Source organism: Ixodes scapularis, unplaced genomic scaffold, assembly GCF_016920785.2.
Source record: "Ixodes scapularis isolate PalLabHiFi unplaced genomic scaffold, ASM1692078v2 ptg000154l_1__unscaffolded, whole genome shotgun sequence".
NCBI lineage: Eukaryota > Metazoa > Arthropoda > Arachnida > Ixodida > Ixodidae > Ixodes > Ixodes scapularis.
Window position 1 is genome coordinate 549,590 of NW_024609924.1, and position 23,896 is coordinate 573,485.

General features: G+C 46.7%; 1 non-coding gene across 1 annotated transcript; it reads left to right on the forward strand.

Annotated features, from left to right (window-relative positions):
* Positions 1-17,115: 17,115 nt before the first annotated feature.
* Trnav-aac lies at positions 17,116-17,188 on the forward strand. Its single transcript has one exon. It is a non-coding gene; the product is annotated as a tRNA-Val (tRNA).
* Positions 17,189-23,896: the final 6,708 nt, after the last annotated feature.

Sequence of the window (23,896 nt, forward strand, 5' to 3'; positions counted from 1 at the left end):
ATCCTTACAAGCAGGTGGCGCATCTTGAGGAGACGATTTAAAGCAACCGACGAAAATGTCAACAGATACGTTCTTGCATCTGTGGCCCTGCATAACTTTTTGATGACGATAAATGAAGAGAAAAACCGTTACTGTCCTTCTGCATTTGTAGATACCGAATCATGGAATGGAAATTTGATTCAGGGGGAGTGGCGCAAGGAAAAGGAAACCGTGCAAATTTTTTCTTCCATTTCAAGGTTGGGGTCTAATAAACCAAGTAAACTATCTGAGCAAGTTCGCGAGAACTTTAAAGACTATTTTATGGGTCATGGGAGGGTGGAGTGGCAGTTAGACTATATTCACAGGAATGCTCCTCGGGTGAAGCCTACGACACCACAATAAAACATTTTAGGGGCAGGAAAAGCACAACTGCCTTTATATTGTAGCTATTTAGACTGGTTTATGAAGTATATTATATCGCAAACTCGTTTATGCAAGTATGTTATATCATAGACTCATTTATCCAAGTATTTTATGTCGTAGACTTGTTAACCCGAGCATTCCACATAATCCTTTCAAGTGTATAGATTTTGTTTTATTTTGGCATGTAGGGGTGACGTTGCCTTGTGTAAACTTTTTTTTTCTTCACCTGCTCTTGTGATTTTTGTTTAAGCACACAGCAATCACAGTGATTGTCTTACTCATACTGCTAGGGCAGCAAATAGTATTCTCGTTTGTACCTGAAAACGTTAAATAGCAATTCATCTCAATCTACAATGCCATATTCCATATACACAAACTCAGCTCTGTTACGTCACAGCGCATTGGGTACACTTCCGATCTGGCGCTGTGGGCGGTAGTCACTGTGCGGTATGTGCATACCTGTGTTGTTTTGGAAGATATCGATCAAAAACATGCCTTCCCGTCAAAACGCCGCAACTGGGGCTGTACCGAAAGAGTCGGGAAAGGTTTGAATGCCAGTTTTCATGTGTTTTCTGCCTGCCCAGTTCTCCAGGCGTCTCATCATCAGTTGGAACCTTTATTATTATTGTCTTCATATAATCTTCATAACATAATACCTCACCCCGCACGTGTTATGGTATCATGTTCTTCGTTGCTAGACCTTTTCATTACGAATCATGATATCTCAGAAATTACTAGCAAGGTTATCTGTCCCGATTTGAGTGACCATTTGCCTACGCCCATCTTGTCTGGGGATCTACTGATTTGACTAATTTAAACACACTTTGGGTTTTACAAAAGAAAGCTATTTGAGCCGTTGCGGATGTCTCTTGGATATCTCCATTGTAACCTCTTTTTGAACAATATTCTTAAACCTATGTATCAGATATTTACCCTGAGCGTTTAATGTTAACATACCAAGCTGCAACTCGTGGTAAGCATGAAGCATTCTTCAGATTGTCTGACCTTCGTCCATACATCTCATTGTACCATACCCGTCTCATTCATCCTTGGCAAATTCCTTAATCAAGCATTTACTTCCCGAATTGTTAAATCATATTGCATCAATGGGATTCGACATTAATTTACTAAATAAAAGGGACATACCCAACATTGTAGAAATGTGTGCATAATTTTTTTTGTCTTGTGTTTTGCAAAATTGCAGCACATCTAACATTGTATAAAAATTTGCATAGTTTACCTCGTATTATTTGTTATCCGATTTCTTGATTTTGGAGCCTTTGCTGTCTGCCTTGTAGAGGTGCTGTGGGCTGGTCAAGCTGTGCAAACGGATCTTTTCCTTGGACCGCAATAGCTGATGCGGGAAGCGCTTTGCGTTGAATTCACAGAGACTTATGGTCGTCACATTTATTTGTTTTGTTCCAACATAAGCGCGGGAAGAACCGCCAAAATGCACGGACCACCTGCGAATTACGTTCAGTGCGTCTTCAAGTTCAAACAGCTGCCTGATCGTTTGAACTGTCGTCTCCTCTTTCAAACGCTTCTGCTTGTTGTCGTCCACTCGTTCAAACGACAGCGGCCCGTAAACCAAGCATTGACGCGGTAATTGCGATAAGAAGTGCAAGCCTCAAGACTTAAGCTCGAAGATGGGTTGGGGTAAGTAGGCTCGGTGTGAACAGTAGATACAAGGAGATTCCGATCATTGATACCAGTGGCCATCAACGACTCACTTGGTCAGATTCCGCTTGCGATTTTCAGTATCAACTTCGACCACCTCAGCTACGGTCCACGCTTTTGCAGCCCGAGCAATGTTGCGATTGAAGAGTGCGAGCGGAATGTCATCATGGGAATCAGGCTTTAACGTCCATTCTGTGGCGTGCACGCGGAATGAATCGACGCATTTCATATTATTCACGCAACGTCTTGCGGTGTAACGCGCCTCATTAATTCCCCTGGGGCAGCTAAAGTAGTCGGACATTGGCAGGAAGACGTGGAATCAACAATTCTAATGCAAAAAAGGCCACGGGGAGTCCCCGTGGCCTTTTTTGCATTAGAATTGTTGATTTCACTCGGTGCGAGTCCCCGTCGGGGACTCGCACCAACGCCGACAACATTGCCTTCCAATGGTTTGTTTATGGACGACCGCGGGCTTCTTGACCACACTCCATTGTGCATGCGCGGCGCCAATGGCGTCCGCCAGGGGACCTCTGGTTTGTTTGTAAACATGAGTTGGTATTGCGTACGACTTGTGACCCGTGATTGGACCTGGCAACCTGCAGCCCTGGTCTATCGTGTCGTAGGGCAAGACGGAGTACAGCACTTGTAACATGTAATCAGCCCCTCTAACTCATTCTATGATAATACAAGTATAGAAAATGTGCACTGTTCAAAACTGAGAAGTCTGAGACATCGTTCAATGATAAATACTTTTAATGACATTTAAGAGGATGAACCTTAGCACTTGCCGACCACAGAGCAGCAATAATAAATCAAGGAAGCAAGACCAATAAAATGCACACTATGCAATACCTGCACAAGGAAGCGCACAAAGAAAATATGGACATACATACATGCAGGCAACAGCACAATATTCACAGAGCAGACCATGGACATGAACAATGCACCTCCATGCAAACAACAAACATAGAAGGGTGGTGACACAAAATTGCCATGCAAGTTGAAAGCATGGTTGTCTATGGCAGTGGCTCTCAGATGGGGGGGTCTGCTAACCCTTCGGAGCCCCTGAAGGCCTTTTTGGGGTTCCCGAAGCCCTCGAACAGCAATAAAACTTTTTTTTTATTCATTCTGGCTATCCGACAAAGCTAAATAGATCAAGCCATGTGTGCCAAGCGAGTAGGGTTGGTTATTCTATGTTTCAGAGCTTCAGAGATTGTTTGCACACATTTAGTTTTCCTCATTTACCTGTTTGTCATTTTAATAGTTTGATATCCCCCCTCCCCCTTGATGGATAGGGTCCTCATCGCCTCGGCCAATCCAGCAGGGGTCTCAAGACTTGGCTAAGCATGCCTCAGTGAATCACGTGTTAACTTTTAGCAGCTTCCAAATTTTATTGCACACTTAGTAAAAATAATCCTACACAAGAACCTTTTATGCAATGGGTTGTCAAAGCTGTGGCATTGCTCTAGGGTACTCTAGGGTATATATTTGGACTAGATTATATTGCAGGGTCCTTCATGCTGTAGACAAATGAAGCTATAAACATGTAAGCACATCACATTTGTCAAGAGTAATGCTATACACACAACGTGCACCGTGACTGGAAATGGATATACGCATGACAAAGGGAGGGCCCAAGACTTGGGTAAACATGCCTCAGTGAATCACATGCTAACTTTTAGCAACTTCGAAATTTGATTACACCCTTGTAAAAAAATAAAACACAAAAGGGCTTTTACAGAAGCGGGTTGATGAAGCTGTGGCATAGCTTTGTGGTAATATGCCTGCTTCACAGGCAGCAGACCAAGGATAAAATCCTGAGGGCTCTGAGTATTTGTTTAAAGTATTTGGTGATATTGAGGATGTACACCCTATGCTATCGACAATATTTATTCGTCAACAAAATCGCAGGATGATACGAAGCCGAAATTCATCCCTAAATAAACAAAATGGTGTGAGCTCTCTGCACAGTGCACATCGGCATTTCCAGTCGAGGTGCACGTCGTGCATATTGCATCACTCCATTATCAAATTGCACAAGTCCACAAAATATTCTTCCGACTAGTATATGAATTGCACTTTTTGTGCCGTAGCTTAAATGAAGTTTCCGTGTAAATATTTAAAGAAAACAAAACAAAAACAAAGTGAATCCACAAAAATCTGTGTGTCAATGTATTGCACTGCGATTTACTACAGAGTTGTGGCTAGGTGTTGGAAGCTTAGTGTTAAAATATTTACGGATAAATTTCTCTCGATTAAAAAAGGAAAAACCTGCTTCAAACAACCTACGGCAGCAACTGCAGACAATAAAATTACCATGCTTCCAACAGATGGCGTCGTGTGAGACAAAAGAGTATGCTGTGCCTTGCCTGATCATCTCTGTACCACAAATGGGGAGGCATGAGGGATTTAAATTGCTGTTTTCTTACTAAGTTTACTTTTTATTAATTATTTAACTTTCAGAATTGAGCATCAGAGGGACGTTTTGGAAGAATTTGTCAAAGCTTGGCACCGGCGCGCTCTCAATCATTCCGACATCTGTCAGCGGCTATCGTCTCGGAATGAGCTTCCACCAACTAGCCACATCTCTGCAATAAATCGCACCACTATATGTTGACAACCGATTATTGTGGACCGTCTAAAACAGGGGTTTGAAACGTTAGTGTACTATCGCGACAAATATAAGCTGAAACACTGCTCTGCATAGCACACAGGGCTATCAAAGTCGCCCGTCACATTTTTCTGAAAATTGTAATCCACGCCGAGGCCAAGAAAACTCCCCTCTGGCGCTCGTGCCACTCTGCACTTCCTTGTCTGCTACTAAGACTGCAGTTCTCAATTGTAGCAGGACTTTCCGGATGAACGCCCGAATCGCCCGAATTTCTCAAAGCTACCGCTTCAATTGGAAAGGGTTAACCAAAAGGGATGCGACAAGCTAGTGATTGTCCTCGTCCTTGCTAGCTCGAGAATGCCTTTCAGGTGGTGCATCCCCAGGTCAATCTTTACCACTGTTGGCGTGAATTATGGAATTCACCATTGCTACCGACCCTCTCTATACTATTGGCCTTCGCCAATACCCTTTAGTGCTGAGATGTCTGACATACTTGGATTGCCTCTCTCGAACTTTTTTAATATGTTTCTGGCGAATGCAGAAAGATGTCTGTGTTTAAGCAACTCAGCTGTGAAACGATTATTGTGTGATAAATCGGGTCTGTGCAGAAATTGTTTTCACGAAGTTTGCGACAGACTTATGCTCTGTCATGCATAGGTTTTACAGTTTAGGTATCGCCTCCACTTCGTTATTAACAGACGACACGGAAGTGCAGTGTGGCACGACGAGCGTCGGAGGGCAGTTGTTTGGGCGTCGGCATGAATCATTTTACAGAAAATTGCGACAGGTGGCTCTGATAGTACTGCACACCATGCAGAGTGGCGTTTCAGCTCATATTGGCCGGCATAGTACATGCTGTAGATTGTTGAAGTTAGCACTCTGGTATGCGCTGAACTTCAAACAGCACTGCGTGGCATTTGTGCATTAATTCGTCTTGTTTTTTTTCAGTTAGACATTTTGCTGTCTCTGCCATAAAATCAAAAAACATGTTGCACCTGTGCACGGGTTCTCGACGTGCCACTGTCTGCATTGCCTCAATGTACGCCTCTTTCACTGTACCTATGTCATCACATGGTGAGGCTCCAGTTTTCCGCCTGTGAAAGAGAGGAATACAATGTTTGAGCGTTTCTGTGTAAAAGCCTATGTACACATATATCATTTCTGGTTGTTTTGAATGGCTGCAAACAATACTAGAAATATTGAGAAAAAAAAGTTACTGGTAGGTGCCACAGCACACACTCACTCCCAAACATAAAGAGGTCCGTTAGGAAGGTCTGTTACTTGAAACATACGTCCTTGACATCTTGCAGACTTTTTTTTTTAAAGGAATGCCTTATGTAGGGTACATCACATTAGGAAAACTGTGCGGTAGTTCCCTACTTATAAACATCTTGCCTGTAGCTGATTTACACAATGCTGAATGTTTCTAAATTTTTTTATAGCAGATGTGAATTATATACCCAATAATTCCCAGTTCTTTTTTTTTAGATGATAGAAGATATAAATGTGATATGATAGCAATTGGTAGTCACTAGTTCATTGAGTTAAAGTATTGCTTTCTAAATTAAAGAAAAATTCTCTTGTAAATTAACCCCCCCCCCCCCCCCCCCACACACAAAAAAAAATATTTTTTAGCTTTCTACATTTATTACTGGAAAAGGAGCTGGAGAATGAAAAGCGCACACACTTTATGGCGAAGTGAAAGAAGACATAACTAGACCACTTTTTAAAATACCTGATGCTGGATGAGAATATGTGAAGAGTATCTTCACTTAATCTCAGGCGTTTAGGTGGGAATGTTTATAGAGCTAGTGGAAAATTCCATCTATACCAGGGGTGCCCAACTGCTGCTCTTTGTAGTTCAAAGTGCAGGTTGCTGCTCCTTGGTGAGCGTTCCCCCTCCCGCCTTCCTATTTGCAACAAGATTTGAAAGAAAGACAGAATTCCATTTTAGCATCCTGCCATCATATATGCATGAGACCAACTGGGTCAGTGGCTGCCTCACCATGCATGCCCTTTTGTTTTGCAGTTTAGCATCCCATACTTCGTCACAGACGAGGTCGAGGATGATGCTTATCACCTGGACAAAGGTTATGTATGGATTCCATTTATGCTTGATTCAAGTTGCAAGGAGCTGGCTTCACAAATGGAGATGCACAAGGAAGAAGCATTATGAGCAGTAATATTGAGTAGCTCCTCACCTCAAATGGTTATATTTTATGGCTCTTTGCGTATGTCCATCAGATCAACCTGGACCATACTGATGGAGTGCTGTAGAGGAGCAATTTAGCCAGTACACTACTACTGCCAATCTGAAGGCATTGTAGCACATGTACTGGTGAATACATGACTGAAGGCCAGTACAATGCTGGATCATACTGAAACCACCAACAGCAGGGATTGAGCCCAGGATACCTGGGTTCGATCTGCAGTGTGAGCATTGACTGCTGCTACAAGGTACAGTATGTTGAATGTACTATGCCACCAATGTATGGCCCTCACTGAATGTAAAAACATTTTTTTGATAAAGGTACTATTGTGGACAGTGCTGGCATACCCGTAAGTTCTTTAAACAGCTGTGGTTCAATGTAGGAAAGTTGATGCCCCATACTTTGTACCTTGTTAGAAATTGATGGCTACTAGAGCTTGTGGGGGCCACAAATGTAGAAAAAGGGTGGATTGATTGTTTCAGCTCATAGTGCCCATGGGTGCGCTTTCATGGTGCTCAGCTTTTTTTTTTTTTTTTTTCAGCACAATAAGCAACTGTATTTGGGTAACCAATCCCTAAAGATGTAAGACCTACTTCTTTGGTTTGGGTGCTCCACCGGTGACATTTTCTCCAGCCTGTTTTGCAGGTGCAGGCGCCTGTGGCTCAGGTGCATAGCTGAGCAGCTCAACGTCATACTCCTCCGCTGCCACCTCTTCGTAATACTGGGGGCTGTTGAAAACCAAAGTTTTTATTCACAGTGATGTGACTGCATTAGTTCAGAAAAGAAACTGCATTAGTTTCTTTTCTGATCTAAAATAGTGAACAAAAACTACTTTTATAAATAATTGAAACGGTTTGCGCCACTTATATTTTGTATTTCGAAAAAAAGGAAGCTTTTAGCGGCTCTGACCAGTAGTAAGCCCAGGACCAAAGACGTCACATATCGCGCACTTTCGGCACCGTGGGTCGCCCCCGTCGTCCGGTTAAAATATCGTCCAGTTAAAATATGACACACTGATATTTAGTTACTCTCTCCGTGCCCGCTGGGTTGCCCGAACACCAAGAGACGTGGAAATCGCAAAAAAGGAAAGACACTAAAATATGATTGCTGGGCCCCTTTAAGGTGGCCTTTGCTCTATTTTTTATAAACCGGCAGTCCTCTGGGACATCAAAGACCAGAGCACCATCTGGTGGCGTTTGTCATAAAAAGGGTCGATAGTGCAGTGCGCAATCATTGCAGGTGATACTACAGCTTTGTTGGCCAGCCACCTTTACAGCATGGACTGGAACCCCACATTTTTTTTCGGTGTCAAGCCTTTCTTGTTCTTGCGGTTGAGCAGTTTGCACGATCCCCCACAGATGTGAGTGTGATGTGCGAAGTAAACACATTGTGTGGATTGTGCACGAGCGTGTAATATAGCACAGAAAATGCAGTATATCAATACCTTTCAGGGTTGTCATCCAGCTCCTGACTGTCTTCACCCCTAAAAATAAACAAATATGCTTTATTTATGGTTCCTTCTGCTTTACTGTTTGCAAGGTTTGTACGCCTCTGCAATAATTTATTGCCTTAATGCTGAGACAGAGGGAGGCTCCTCGGCCACCAGTCAACAGATAAGCACTCCTAGAGATCAGAAAGTTTGAGAACTGATGCTTTTGTATATAGACAAAGAACATATCATAATTACCAGGAGGAGCAACCAGGCTCCACAACGCTGAGCGGAGATGGGGTCCTGAAAAAAACGTTTGTTTGACATTATGCTGTATATTCCTGCATCACAAACTGCCTCAAAATGTACTGAAATGCAATAGTAAAACAGCCTTTTTTGTTGATAATTTGACTTGCGTTTCAGAGGGTACTGCCGGGTCCAGCATTAGATTTGACTGGGAACTGAAAAGAAATGAAAGCAAGAAGGTGTTTCCTGATGATGACAGAGAGTAAGAGATGGCCTTTGCCCATTTGCTTTATGCTGCACATCGACATAATTGTTAGAAAAGTGCTGCCTTCATAGAAGGGAGCTTTTTTAGGTGCCTATAGTTGGTGACAAGTTAAGAACCCAGTTAAAGGTCCCGCACTCGATGCCTTCCCCCAGGTTTTGGCTACCCGTGCTACTAATGCTTAGCGAAGGCTGGAAGTTCACATTGGAGGCCAAATATTTACTTCACGCTTAGCTATTTGCGAAACCCGCTCATTGGCCATCGATTGCCCATGACCGATAAATTCCGCCAAAAGTTTAATTTGATGCACAGGAACATGTTACACCACCTCGTAGATAGCCGAAGAACTACAGCTTCGGTTTTGATTTCTTTTAGTGAGCTATCAGAAATAACTCCCTGCACGACGATGGTACTTGTCACGCATGGCGTCCTCCTGACGTTGAGGTATGGTGCCTGGAACGCATCTCCGACTGGTGTGTTTACCAGGTCCAAAAAACTGGTCCCTCGATTTCCGCCTGATAGGGTCATAGAAGTGTCATGCTGTCACCAATCGCGACCGTGGCGGTGTCCCATTAGTTGTGGTGTATGTGGCAGACACCTGTTCTGCTGCAGGCTGCTCTCCAGTGTGACAGTCCACGGAAGCTACAGCAGCAGGAAGTTGGGATGGGACGACTGGGACGCCGTGACGACAGCGACACTCGCGTTCGCTTGTGTTTTTTGCCAGCATTTCAACGCCCAACCGCCAGAATCGCGACATGCAACAGCATGACACTCCAACTTTTGTGACGTCATTTGTTGACACTTCGGTACTATTTTTGATGCATGTAGAGGATAGGACGCTAAGCACACCAGTCGGAGACACGCTCCAGGCACCATAGTTGGGGACTGCTATAAAGATGGCCTCAATTGCACAATGGAACTGCTTTTGTTGCTTGTTTTCTTAAATGACAGCAGCAGTCAGGACTATGGGTAATGTTGGATCATTTGATTAGAACTCCTACCGCAATGTTTCATCTCCGAGGTGCAGAATATTGTCAAGTGCTCATTGGAGAGCGCCGTTCTAGCTTTGTAGGCTGTCCCGAGTCCGGGTACACAATTTGTGTGCAACAGGGCATAAAAACATTACCAGAGGAGAAGTTAGAGCGGTGCTATAACAAGCCAAGGTTTGCATTTCAAGAAAGTGTTCTGGAGAACATGCATCTCCGCATGCAACAGGTTCTCTGAACGGCATGACTAATGGAAGCACACTTGATGACGAGCGACTAAAGAAGGAAGAGGTAGGGGTGTGTATGGGGCACACTGTGATATGTATGATTTTCAAAACTGATAGTATGATTTAATATAGTCCCAAAATGTTTATGCTCTTTGTTCTACCTTCTGCACAAATTTTTTTCAACTATTTTTCATACATTAGTATACACATCTTTTCCCTTTAATTGTTGAGTTTTGGGGCTATATTTTCATGTACCGTAATTAACCATATGCTGAGCAGTCAAAAAAAAAAAGTTATTGTCGACTTAAAAACGAAAATTACTTTTCCCAGTACGCCAAAAGTCCACCTGTCATAGTCTACATAAGATGCACATACTGCACCACTCTACCATAAGATAGCACGGGACAACGCGCACGTGCTAGAGTTTTCGCGGTCTCCAGTATTTATCTTTAAGCCTGGAAAGTTAAATTTTCAGAAATCGACGGTTCGAGAGGTTTCGGTACGAGCAGGGCGTGAACGCGTCACGAGCGCGCGGGTGCACCTCACTTGAAGGAATGCTCACACAGAACGAGAGCTTACGCAATACGTGCCCCTACCAATTGCTCTAAAACCGGAAATTCGAAACATAAAGCGTCTCAAATGCACTTCACTTACGTTCCTAGGCGCTCCCTGGCCATCATACTCTCAATTATAGCGAAGTATCGCCACGTTATACGTGGGACATCTAAAGATCCGGCGCCAGACCTTTTCCCTGCGACCAGCTTGTTATGCAATTTCCTCCACCGATCTTTTAGGTTGGTGAACTTGGCAGCCACTTTTGGTCCTGAAAACAAAAAAGCCACTTCTATCCACTGTGCGCGTTCGCCTCATATCGCTTACCTTCCATCCCGAACTCCTCCCCGATTATCTTCCACCTGTTTTCTTTCATTTGAGTATCTTTGAAATCGGGGTGGCCGTGATCATAGAGAAACCGATGTTCCCTCACCATTTCGAGCAGACGTTCAGCATTGAAGGGTGCCATGTCGTCTCCTTGTTGTGAACTACGATCTCCCGCCCGAAAAAAAGATTCAGCGCTGTTTTGGATTGGATTGGAATATGCTCCCTTAAACTACGGTGGCTTACTTACACTTTTGGGAATCCGCCAGATTCAGCGAAAGTTTCCTATTTTGTGATTGGCCGTCCCTCGATGGGGCGGGGCGCCGGCGTTCCCGGCCTCTCGCCGGTGCCGGGGACGTTGAACATCCTCGCAGGGCCCTTTTCGGGTCCGGCGCCCCGATTTCGGCCGGAAACCGGTCCCAACACTCTCTCCCCCGGCGCAAAAGACGGCCGGCGTTTTCGCCGTGCCGGGAGAAAAAACGGCTGTGTGAATGAGGCCTAACACGCGGAAGGTCCCAGGTTCGATCCCTGGCAGGCACATTTTATACTTTTGCCTCATACCAAAAGGAACAAACCTGCTTTCGTTGACAACTTCGTCCCTCGATAAGTCCAGCTGGCCTTTAGATTATCCTTTAAATTTTTCTGACTTAAATTTACCTTTTGTTTTATGTGAACAGAACATAATTTGGATAAGCTAAACTGTAATTGCATTAAAAATACCATTATGCTAATAATAATGCGGTTTTACTTAATAACACTCACGTGACTTGCCAATTAACTTGGTTACGTTGAAATGTGATGAACTTACAAATGCAGTTACAAGTTACAAAAATATTTAGGTACCAGTTCGGCCAAGGAAGAGCCATAGCGACACAGCCACAAATGAACCTTAATAAATTTAGTAACTAATGCTAATAAAGTCATTCAATCTATATTAGGTATAAGTAAGGGGCACTTTCATCATCGTACGTGGTCTCCAAAAAGTGAATAATCCAACATTCACTGACCAGTAAACCGTACTTAATCAAATGAATAAAGTTTAACAGCAGACAGCAGTGAACTATGACCATGTTATAATTTGAATGTTTGAATTACAACCACTATCAATAGAACGCGAATGTCCGTGATTGTTGTGTAGTCAGAGTTTCCCGCGCGCTCCCGTCGAAGGAGGTCGCACGGAAATGAGCTCCCGCGGAGCAGCGAGTACGGCCGCCCCCGGCCGCGTGTCTTCCGTCATGGCTACCACGTCGACTGAGTACAAGGTCATCCTGCCGCAACTGCCAAAAGGTCAGAACGCTCTCAACACTGTTATTCTGCACGGGGACCCTTCGGCGAGACCGTACCGAATCGAGGACTTCGGGGACGCACTCAAAGGCGTGCTGAACATGGAGGAGATCGCCGGCCTGGGCCCTCTCCAGTTCAATCACGTTTGGATGGTGACCCTCCACAGCGCTGAATCAAGAGACGTTCTGGCCGCCAGGTCGGAACTGGTCGTCAAAGGGAAAAGATGCCTTGTCATAGACCCTAGCGTGAGGGAACTCACCGTGAAGGTGCACTGGGTGCCCATCCCGACACCGGACGAAGTTGTCAAAGAACTGCTTACGCCATTCGGCCGAGTCAAGCACGTCGAGCGTGAAATGTGGAGACGAGAGGGCTTCGGGAACCTGGAAACTACCACCAGGAACGTCACCATGATCCTGGGAGACCGCGTCGGCCCGGACAAGCTGCCGCACCAGGGAAACATCGACGGTACGAAGGTGCTGTTCTCGGTGCCGGGGCGGCCGCCCCTCTGCCTGCGCTGCGAGAGGGTCGGCCACATGCGGCGACAGTGTGTGGCTCCATGGTGCAGAGTGTGTCGTGGGTTCGGTCACGAGCCGGAACAGTGCACGCGATCATACGCGGACATGACCCGCGGCGTCAGGAGGCCCGAGCACTTCGGAGAGCAGCTTGACAATGCCGACATGGAAGAGTTGGAGACACACGCCGTGAGCCTCCCAAATGTCGTGGAAAACGTCGACGACCAGCACTGCGGAGCCAGCGAGGGAGACAAGGTGACCAACGTTGAAGCGGCGGCAGCAGCGGCCGGAGAGGCTACGGCCTCCCCGGCTCCCGTCGCCATTGAGCCGGAGGAAACAGGGGAAGCGACAAACCCGCCTGTTGCCCCGGCCTTTGTTGACGGAGAGCCGGAATGCGTCGCCGAGCACACGTCAGCCAATGACAGCGAAGGGTGGCAGCCGGCCCCAACGAAAAGGAAAAACAACAAGAAAAAAGCAACCCAGGCATCGGAGGAAGAGCGGGCGATCAAAATGAAGTTGAGGGGGAAGAAAAACGAAGACCCCTCTCCACCGGACGGAGCCCCCTCTCCCACAGAAGACCCTCTCCCATTTTTTCCTTGAGCTTTCATCCACCCCCCTCCCACGAACCGAACATGAGTCAAGGCCCGCGGAAAAGTATTTTAAAAATTGGAACTCTAAATATGGTCAGCTTGATCGCCTGGAAGCGGAAACAGTGGCTCCTCGATCTACTAAATAGGGAAATGGTAGATATCGCTTTCATTCAAGAGACAAAGTTATCGACGCCAGAGATGGCCAAGTCGTTCGTGCGTGCCTTCGGGCACGATTTTTACTGTATCCACACGCTCACAACGAGGTTTTCTGGGGGAACGGCGGTGCTCGTGCGGAAGCGGGGGGACATCGCCGTTGTGGACCGGGACCTGGGCGACGATGGGCGCTGCGCGACGGCGGACTGCCTCATCGGTGACCAACTAATACTGTTTATCTCGGTGTATGCTCCGAACAGCCTAAGCGAGCGACGGGTTTTCTTCGAGACGATGAGGCACATGTTGGACACCCCTGGGGACATCGTGCTCGGGGGAGATTTCAACTGCGTTCTCAGCTCTACAGACAGGGCCGGTGGTGTTACCGGGAAAGACAGCAGTGCCACTACGCTTCGCGACGTACTACGAGACAACGACCTGGTGGACGTCACTTCTGGGTTCCCGGGATTCATGCCGCGTTACACGAGATGGCAGGGAGGGTCCCACGCAAGGCTAGATCGCCTTTACGTTTCCGGCGGACTTCTTGCAGGGGCTTCCTCTTACAGCGTTAAGATGGTGCCCTTCTCGGATCACGGCCTCGTCACCACCGAGCTGAAAAGCGACGCGGCGACTAAGCGTCGTGGGAGAGGGTCCTGGAAAATGAACATGGCTATCCTAGACAGCCAGGAGTTCTCAGCGAGGGTGCAGCAACGCCTGGAGAACTTCGGGAGGGTGGTGGACGCCTGCACGTGGGAGGCCTTCAAAGAAGAGCTGCGAGAGCTTGCCGAGGCCTTCTCACACACCAGGGCAACCGAGGCCAGGCAGGAAGAGCAGGCTCTGACTGGCACACTCCGCATCATACTCGAGGAAGAGGAGAAGAGGCCTCGCACCTTCGCTGAGGACATTCGATACTGCAAGACACGCCTGCAGGAGATGATGGAGGAAAGGTTGCGGGGCGCCCAGGTGAGGAGCCGAGAGCTAAACCTGGAGGGCGAGACCCAGCCCACTAAGATTTTCCGGACCTTCGAAAGGAAGCGCGCGCAGGCAAACCACATCTCCAATGTGCGGTACGAAGGCCACCTGGTGAGCGGGCAGGAAGAGGTGGCGGCAGCGTTTGAATCGCACTACAAAAGACTTTTTAGTAAACAGGAATGCGATGCCAGTACCCACCACAAGTACCTCCAAGAGCTTGCCGCCGTCCCGGACGATATAAAAGACTTAATAAACGCCCCAATCAGGGAGGCTGAGGTACGGCGAGCCATCAAGAAGCTGTCCGGCAACAAAGCGCCCGGACCGGATGGAATCGGCGCAGAGTTCTACAAAAGGTATGCGGACCTCCTCTGCCCCATTCTGGTAGAGGTATACCAAGATATCTTTCAGCGAAAGCTTCTCCCTCCGTCCATGAGGGAAAGTCTTACGGTGCTCATCCCGAAAAAGGCAGGCAACAGCTCCGACCCAGCAGTGACGGACTACAGGCCCATCAGTCTTCTCTGTGGGGACTACAAAATTCTTGCCAAAATTTTGGCGAGAAGGTTGGATCTTGGACTTCGGTGCGTGGTGGGCGACCATCAAGCTTACGGTCTACGGGGGCGTTCCATAACGCGAAACCTCCACGCCATGCGTATCGTCAGGGAGGCAAGTAATGAGGGACACCAGCCTTTGGCGGTCCTTCAACTCGACATGAGCCAAGCCTTTGACCGGGTGTCCCACGAGTTCCTAAGGGCTGTGCTGAAGAAATGTGAGGTCGGGGACGGAATGTTGGACTGGGTGGGCCTCTGCTACCGAGACATATCGACGAGACTTCTCGTCAATGGCGATAAAGGGCGCTCAATACCGATAGGCCGCTCGGTGCGACAGGGCTACCCGCTCTCTCCCATACTCTTCGCCCTACAACTGGAGCCCCTCTGCCGGGCCATCATCCGAGACACAACCATACAAGGACTGCAGATGGGCGATCAACACGTGAAGCTCCTGGCTTACGCCGATGATGTGGCTTTGATTTGCACCTCCAAGGCTCAGGTCGAGGCTGCTCTGCAGCACGTCGCGGTGTTCTCCCAAGCGTCTGGAGCAGAGGTCAACCGGCGGAAGTCCATCGGTGCTTGGCTGGGGGATCGGGCCACAACGCCCACAATCTTCGCAGACATCGAATGGAGAACAACGGTTGATAGCTACCTGGGAGCGCCGATTGGAGAACGTGGGCCCACGGTGGAAAAGTGGCGTCAGAAGACCAACGCCATTCAGGCGAAGCTGTCCCCGTGGCTCGGCAGGCGGTTATCGCTCTTTAATAGAGCGTACGTCTGCAACTCTACTTCATATCCAGCGGTACTCTACTGGGCACAAGCTGCCGTGTGTCCCGAGTCAACTGCCAATCGTATTCACCGAAGCTGGGTGAGCTTTATCTGGAGGTCGACGATGGAGAGGACGCGGCGCAGCAACCTCTTCCTCAGTTTAGCGGCCGGAGGTCTGGGCCTCGTGAACGTGGTGCTGAAGCTCCACGTGCAGCGCTTCCTTCTCTTCAGAGACAGGCGGGACCCCCTCTTTTTAAGTGCCCTACATTACCTCGGCTACCCATACCTCGGCAGATGGATGGTCAGTACCACAGGTCGCACCACCAGGGGAGCGGGTCTGCGGTTCTACGCAGAAATCGCCGCCTCAGTGGAGTTCTTCCTGGTCCACTTCTCTTGGGAATACCTACTTGCTGCCAGCCGCAAGACGCTGTACTGGGACACACTCGCCATCGTGCTCCCAGTTCCCCTCTACAGAATGGAGACGGTTCCCCTTTGCGCAGCCGGGCTGTTCAAGCGGGTGCGGAGGTTCCCTGTCCCGGCATCCACTAAGGACTTCTTCGTCCGACTCCACCTCGAGGTGCTGCCTGTGAAGGTGTGGTTGGCCGCGAGGGGTGTTTTCGTCCCCTGGTCTACAAACTGCAACCTGTGTGGCGCGAGTGAGACGATACAGCACGTCTTCGTCGAGTGCTCAAATGCGTATCTCTTCTGGGACGAACTCAGGGTGGCATTTGGGCAGCATTTTGAAATTGAGTGGCCAGTCTTTAAGTATTTGAACCTCGGAGGTACCGACAATTCGGACGTAGCCCCGGCAATTGTCCTGCTGGGTCTGCAGTCCATTTGGTTGGCGCGTCCTGCCATGGTGGAATGTCACACCGACGCCAGGCCGACGTGGGACTACTTCACGTCAAGGCTGAGGTGGCTCCTCTCCATTGCCGCGGGGGAGGAATATCACGAAGGAAAGGTATGGCAGCACATAAAAAATAGACTGGAGGCAAAACGACTGAAGGACCAGCGCGCCTGGCAACGGAGGGACAGGAGCGGGGCTAACTAGGGTGCCCACACTTCGTGGCCCTTTCGGGGGCTGGCTGCGGCCAGGCAACGAGATTCTTAAAAGCGGAAAAAAAGGGGAAGGGGAAGGGAAGGGAAAAAACAAATTTTATTTTATTATTAGTCTGTTAACCGGGACTGACTGTTTGACTGACTGTTTTGTGTTATCTTGTGGTCTATAGACCAGGACTGACTTTTTCCTCCTCTTTTTCTGCCTCTTTATCTTGATAATAGAATGACTAAACATATGAAAGTGTCCACTCATGTTACGTGTAACTGCAATATGTAAATAAACTTGTTTTTGTTGGAAAAAAAAAAGTGCTTGTTGTGTAGTGGTTATCACATCCGCCTGACACGCGGAAGGTCCCAGGTTCGATCCCTGGCAGGCACATTTTAAACTTTTGCCTCATACCAGAATGAACGAACCTAGTTTCGTTGACGAATTCGTTCCCCGGTAAATCCAGCTAGCCTTTGGATTATCCTTCAATTTTTTTTCTGGCTTAAAATTACATTTTACTGCTAGTTAACAGAACGTAATTTGGCTACACCTTAAAAATACCATTAAACTTCCAATAATCCAGTTTTACTGAAATCAACTCACGTCACCTGCAAATTTACTTGGTTATGTTGAAGTGTAATTAACTTACAAATAGAGGTACAAGTTATAAGTACATCTAGCTACCAGTTCAGCCAAAGCAAAGCCAAAGCGATGCAAACTGGAATGAGCCAAAACAAATTTAGTAACTATGGCTAATAAAGTCATTCGCTCTGCACTATGTATAAGTAACAGGCAATTTCATCCTCGTACGTGGTTTCCAAAAAGTAAATAATCGAAAATGTACCGATAAGTTAACCGTACTTGATAGAATGATCAAAGTTTACGATGCAGCCGAAAGACAATTTCTTTGGCGGAGCCGGGATTTGAACTCCGGGCCTTACAATATCCACTCGGGTGTGCTAACCAATAGATCGCTCCATCTTGTATTTCTGGAGTTTTCTATCTCTCTAAATGTATCCTATCACAGGTGCTCTGGATGCACACTTCGCCACGTAGAACGCGGAACGACACTTGCTTGTACGTGGCACGCGCTCATTGTGCTCCAGAATTCCTCTCACTGTTGGTATCGTCACGTGTACATTTATCATTATTATTTTAATGAGCATTAGAGACACGCTATCACCATCCCCGTGAATCAAGAGCCACGTTTGAGTATATCACGGGTACTTCCATGAACGTTCGTGTTCTCAGAAGAGTAAATAATCGAAAATATGCAGATGAATGTTGAGACATCGGTCAGTTGGTATATGCAGAAGTTGAGACATCTGCCGGATTGTCTCGACGGACAGAGGGGCAGATGTCGCAACGACCTGCTACAAGAGCATCATTACAACAAAAACAAGACTTATCTGGCCACGAAGGGACTCGCTCCCGAGACTGTATAAGTGTGATCTGCGGTTCACTAAATGCACTGTATTAGCGCGGAGTGGCGACCCTTTATTTGAAGAAAGTATTGAAGCAGAGAGAATCGTGCGACTCGACGACAAGAGTATCAGCTCCCCTTTTATTTCTTTATTCGGCAAAAAGAAAAAAAAAGTACTCTATTTGCCGGAGAGGTAAATGTGATGAGCGCAAATTTGCAAGATACTTCTTCGTTTTCGTTAATTTTGCCGTTTTCTTTGTACCATGGTCCTGTTTCTTACGAAGAAATAGAAGATAAAACGTGACTTGCAGGTCATCGCTGTGTTTGCCGTTCTGTGTGTCCTCTCTTTTCGTCCTTGTTTGGAACGCGCTGTTGATGGTTATATGAATCCGAGATACGTTGAGCGACGTGACGCGGCTAACGCGATGACAAGAGGCGGGACGGAGGAGGGCGGAGAAAGTAGAGTCCTAAGCAGACGGCATCTTGATCCTGTTACGTCACGGCTCATTAATCGAGCGAGTTACAATACGGAAATTTCCAGAGATGTTTGATAGGCTTTGCTCTTCAAACCGCCAGCTAAAATTATGTGGGCACTTCCACGAGTAGGTCCTGGTACCTGCCATAAGGTTTCTGTATAAAACTAAGGGCCCCCATTTTAGGCTGGAGATGTCCTTTTAAGCTCAATGCGGACATGTACACGATTCTCCCCCCCCCCCCCCCCCAAAAAAAAAAAAAAAAAAAAAGATAGTAACTAAGTACCATTACTCGTTACCCGCTCAAAACGTAATACATGAAATAAAACCCCGAGACTGTATGAAAACGTAACTAATACATGAAATAAAACCCCGAGACTGTATGCAAAACACGACACGAACAATAAAAGGTCTTTTAGTGTTCGTGTCATTTTTTGACTGCAGTCACGGGGTTTATGTCACGTTCAATCTAAACCAGCTCGTTTGCGCCCTTTTTTCCTTTTTCTCGCTATCTAGGCGACTATATCGGCGAACATCACTTTTATTTTTGGACAATATATAGTTTTAGCAGGTAGTTTTCAAAGGCCCTCTACCGCTACGGGAGCGCGCTTCTGAGCGTGCCTCGAAGTGGCAGCGAGATCTCCCGCTACAAATAGCGTGGCCTCAAAACACGATGTACTAAAGCTTTGTAATGAGTGCGCGATCTTGGTCTTTGGTGGCGCTATGGACTTAAAAAAAAAAACATCGTTTTTTGAAATTATATTTAACGCCCCAAGAACTCTTTCAGCTTGCGAAGAACGGTTTCGCTTCAATCACTGTCGACCCCTGGAGCGCAAAAAAGGCAACTAGGTGATGAAGAACTCTTCCGCATCAAAAGAGGGGATAAAAAAAAAAACTTATAGATTTTTCGCTAACCACCCCCTAAAGGAACATTTAAAGGTGCAAAATATGAACAAGTCGAAGAAACCTTTCAAGTTATTTTACAACCATTTTTTTCTTTTTTTTTTAAGAGTTGCGAACAAGATTGGTACGTCCTGGCTGCCATCTGCTCGTCGTCTCCATGTGGATACGCCTGGAAGACGCACGATCCGTGAACCTGTCGTCACGTGATCAACTCGTCCGCGAATCAATCAGTCGTGTGACTCGGCCATAGGGCTCACTTCTTTGGTCTTTAAAGAAAGACGTTTGCAAGTAAAATGTTTGAGCGACCATTTACTACCACAAAGGTTGAAATTATTTTGTTTCATAAAAACGACTTCTCCTAAGAAAACGGGTTAGTACGAAATGATTACAAGAATTTATGATGATACTGATGTTTCTGTTTATTTATCGTTTTCACTCTTTTTTTCTTAGCGTTGGTCAAAACTTTTATGCGGTTGCTTGTTTGTTTTCTCGACATTATGTATACCCATGAATATCGAGGAAATGGTTCCCCTTAAAGAAAAAAATATCATTTTTAAAAATGTCTGACTAACCGGTCAGATTGCCCAAGTAAAAGAAATACTGTAGTCAATATCTTTGAGGAAGTTGCTCTTATTAACAGTCGTGTCTAACCAACTAAATCACATTATAATTCAGTCAAAACAGTTTCAACATAACACAGATCTCATTGTTGTCTAACCGCGACATTTTGGTGGTATATAGGAGTACTTTATCGGGAATGTTTATAAACAGTAACCTTAATATCAATCTAACATCACTCACAGATCGGTATTTACAACAAAGGCCGGGTTACTACTAGAGACATACTTTGCGTATATTCATTTTTAGTTGTCTAAATTGCTACTTTAAAAAAAGTTTAGATTTGTAAAATGACGTGGATTTTTATAACTAGCTCTGAGTCGTCGATTTAAACATCTAAAAGTAAACCTGCAAGTATAGTTTCACAATTCTTGGCTGCATCTTCTCATTATGAACTGTTAGCAAATTGTTGATAATTTTAATATGTAATTTGTATTCATATATAGGTGTCTGAGAAGGACGAATTGCATACAAATGACAGATCAGTACCTCTAACCAGTATGTATTTTGTGGGCTCGAAAAGCACACAACCTTTATACATTCTTTCGTATCTTGAACATCATAATATCGCATATTCATGTGTAGACGTCGCGGTTTTATTCGAAAACTTCTGTCAGTGTGTTTGATACAACGGTGCGACTTAAATGCGTTTGCTTGTTAGTATGTATATTAATGCTGCAAATTTGCCTGGAGAGTTATCAATTTTATCCGATTCATTGGCGAAGTAAAGCTACGGACGTTACTCTAAGGAGGTAATTGTTTCAATGTAGCGTCAGAAGACTTATTTGACAAAAATCTATCTTTAGCCAGTGAATTCAACACGTTTTCAGAAAAAGATGACGTTGTAGAAATGTCTTCATTCTCACGACGTTTTTGATGTGGGTTCAATAAAAATCAGTTTTCAGTCAGCGCTTTGTTTGTGTACTTCTGATTCTCCTTCAACCGTCTTCGCGCTGTTTCTTAAAAAAAAATATTAGTGTAAGAGAGCATAAGCGTTTTAAGCGAATTTGTAGATTCCAATAAATTTATGTTTTACATGACGATAGATAAAAGTCCGAAAGCTCATAAAATTGCGATTTATATCAATCTTACTCTGGAAACAACGTACAGTATTCGGTCGATAATCCAGTAACGTATTTTCGTCCCCATCCGGTGTATAATCCGCAGGGGTAAATTTGGGGTCAAAATCAAACGTTCTTGCTTAGATCGTCTGCACCCGGTGCATAGTCCGCACCTGGTGCTTAGTAGACACGAAAATCTTCTCATACATGCCACACCTTAACAAATGTCTGCTTTCTTAGTTCACTAAAAGCAACGTTACTAAAACACTCAGTTGGGAAACTCCCATAGAGACAGCTTTGAAAAAGTGGCCCCAATCTGTCTCCGAGCACCGAGCTAATGACGAACACGACGCCACCATTTGTCCCGCAGCGGCCTCTCGAAGAACTGCACGTCACATCTATTTTGGCTTTGAGAACAGATACAGCGGTAAAGGTTACAGGGGTGCCACCCCTATCTCTCCGGCGGACGCGCCGCGTTGAACTACCGAAGTTAAAATGCACCTAGGGCGGGACGCGTTACCTGAAAGGCCCGCTGAGGCAAGGTTGTATAAAAACAATATTAATTGTTCCGCAAAACTTTGCGAATTAAAGATGATAAAAACATCACGCGCCCATCATTTGGTACTAAACTCCAATAAATTTCATACAAAAAGAGTCTTTTCCGTTTGTTTTTACGCAAAAACAGGCTTTCAAAAAGCTCGAGGTGCCCACAGTACAGACAAACGAAAAGGAGTGGCGCTGTTGTCGCATTTAGCTCGGTCTCGGTAGACACCAGCGGCCCAGGTTTCGACGGCGAGTTTCCCAACTGAGTGTTTTAGTAACGTTGACTAAAAGGCTCGTATTATACACAAATGTTCATTAACGTACACTTTCATTCACACAATCCGTCACGCCTCCTCATAATAAACGACCTTGAACAACAAAACTCCTGTACAGGCGCACGCGTAGTCTACACAGATAAAAATTTCAACCTTTAAACATGTATAATCCACGGACTATAGCCCGGAAAATGCGGTTTTCTGTTGGCAGGATAGGGCAAGCTACTCAACAATGAAAGCATTGCCCTTTTTTTTTTTTTCTTCCTTTGTCCAATTGTCGCAATCCAAGCACGGTTGTCCAGTAGCACTTTATAAAAAAAATACCGAGTGTCAAGCATTTACGAAAACCGGTTCAAATAAAACAACTTCTTTAAAAAAAACTTTTCAATGTTAGCTTCCATGTCGGCGCCGTGACTTAAAGGCCGACGCACACTTCGCGCTTTCCACTTTTGCCCGCCCCCTCCTTTCCTATATCCTCTCCACTTTTTACCTTGCCCCAACTGGGCTCCCCCTCGCAACTTCGGAGAGGGGAGCGCTAAGAGGATTATCTTCCCTGCAGAAAACCGAGGTTGTACTGTCGTGAGCAAAAGTCTGGATAAAGGCCCGACCACACTAGCGTGAACGGCGCCACCGGGCGGCGCCGCCGGGTGGCACCGCCGTCCGGCGTCCCAACGCGAGGAGTCCACATTGGCCTCCGTTTTGCAGGCGTCACGTGACAGCACTGGTTCCCGCGATCGCGCCTCCCGTCGGATTTCCCGCTCTTTCGTCGTCTGCTCTTCGTTACATTCTTCCGTTCCGCACTCGCTGCCACACATGGTAGGAATCCATAATGACCTGGTGATCAGCGTGAATGTGATTATCCTAGCCTGTTCGTTGATCTTGCGACGTCGCCGCGCTCTGAAGGGAAGGAGGCGCAGGTTTTGGGTCCGGCCGAGTTGGTTCTACCGAAACACCGCGGGACAGGACAGGTCTGGCGCGCCGCCGGGGCTTTGCTGCCCCGGCGGCGCGCCAGCGATGAAGGCTACTTTCGAAAGTGTCACCAAATCAACACGACATCCGTCACAGCACAGACGACATGCAACAAGTGCCACGGAGAAACTCACCTGTAATTCCGAATTCCTCTCCTATAATTTCCCAGCGGTTGTTCTTAGCGTCATTATCTAGGTAGTCTGGCTGCGTCTTGTCATATAAAAAGGGAAACAGTCGCACAGTTTCAAGGAACCGCTCCGTTGGGGAAGGCATGGGGGGAAAATAGGAAGAGCAGACGACGCGAAACACGTCCTTCGGAACGTGAAAGACGAGCCGAGGACCGGCTTGAGCGTTGCCATGGCATCGCGACGTCACTATCTACGCCACTTCCCATTGGCTCCTCTCTTCTGCGGCGTGCGGCGCCCGGCTTTGAACCGCGCACGGAGCGGTTGACTCTGCGGCGCCGTACGTCGCGCCGTTGAAGCCGAAAACTGGTTTGGGTCGGCAAACGGCAGCGCCGACCGCCGCGCCGCAGGCCTCCGCGACGCCAATGTGGTCGTGCCTTAACACGGGAGCGCCGACCGAATGGACCTTTTTCCAGTAAGGAGTGCCCCATGACGGTTTCGCCGCCTACTACAAATGGAGGGCACCCGGACTCGCCTTCTCCCATAGGATCAGATTAGTGTCGCGAGAAAACAGTGCCCCCCAAAAATGGCGAAAGGGCGGTCAAGGTCAAGTGGAAAGGGTGTGCGCGTGCGCAGACGCTTACTGGAAAAAGGTCCATTGCATCGCCGCGCTCCCTGACGGCGCGGCGCCTGGTGCCGAGACCCGCGCAA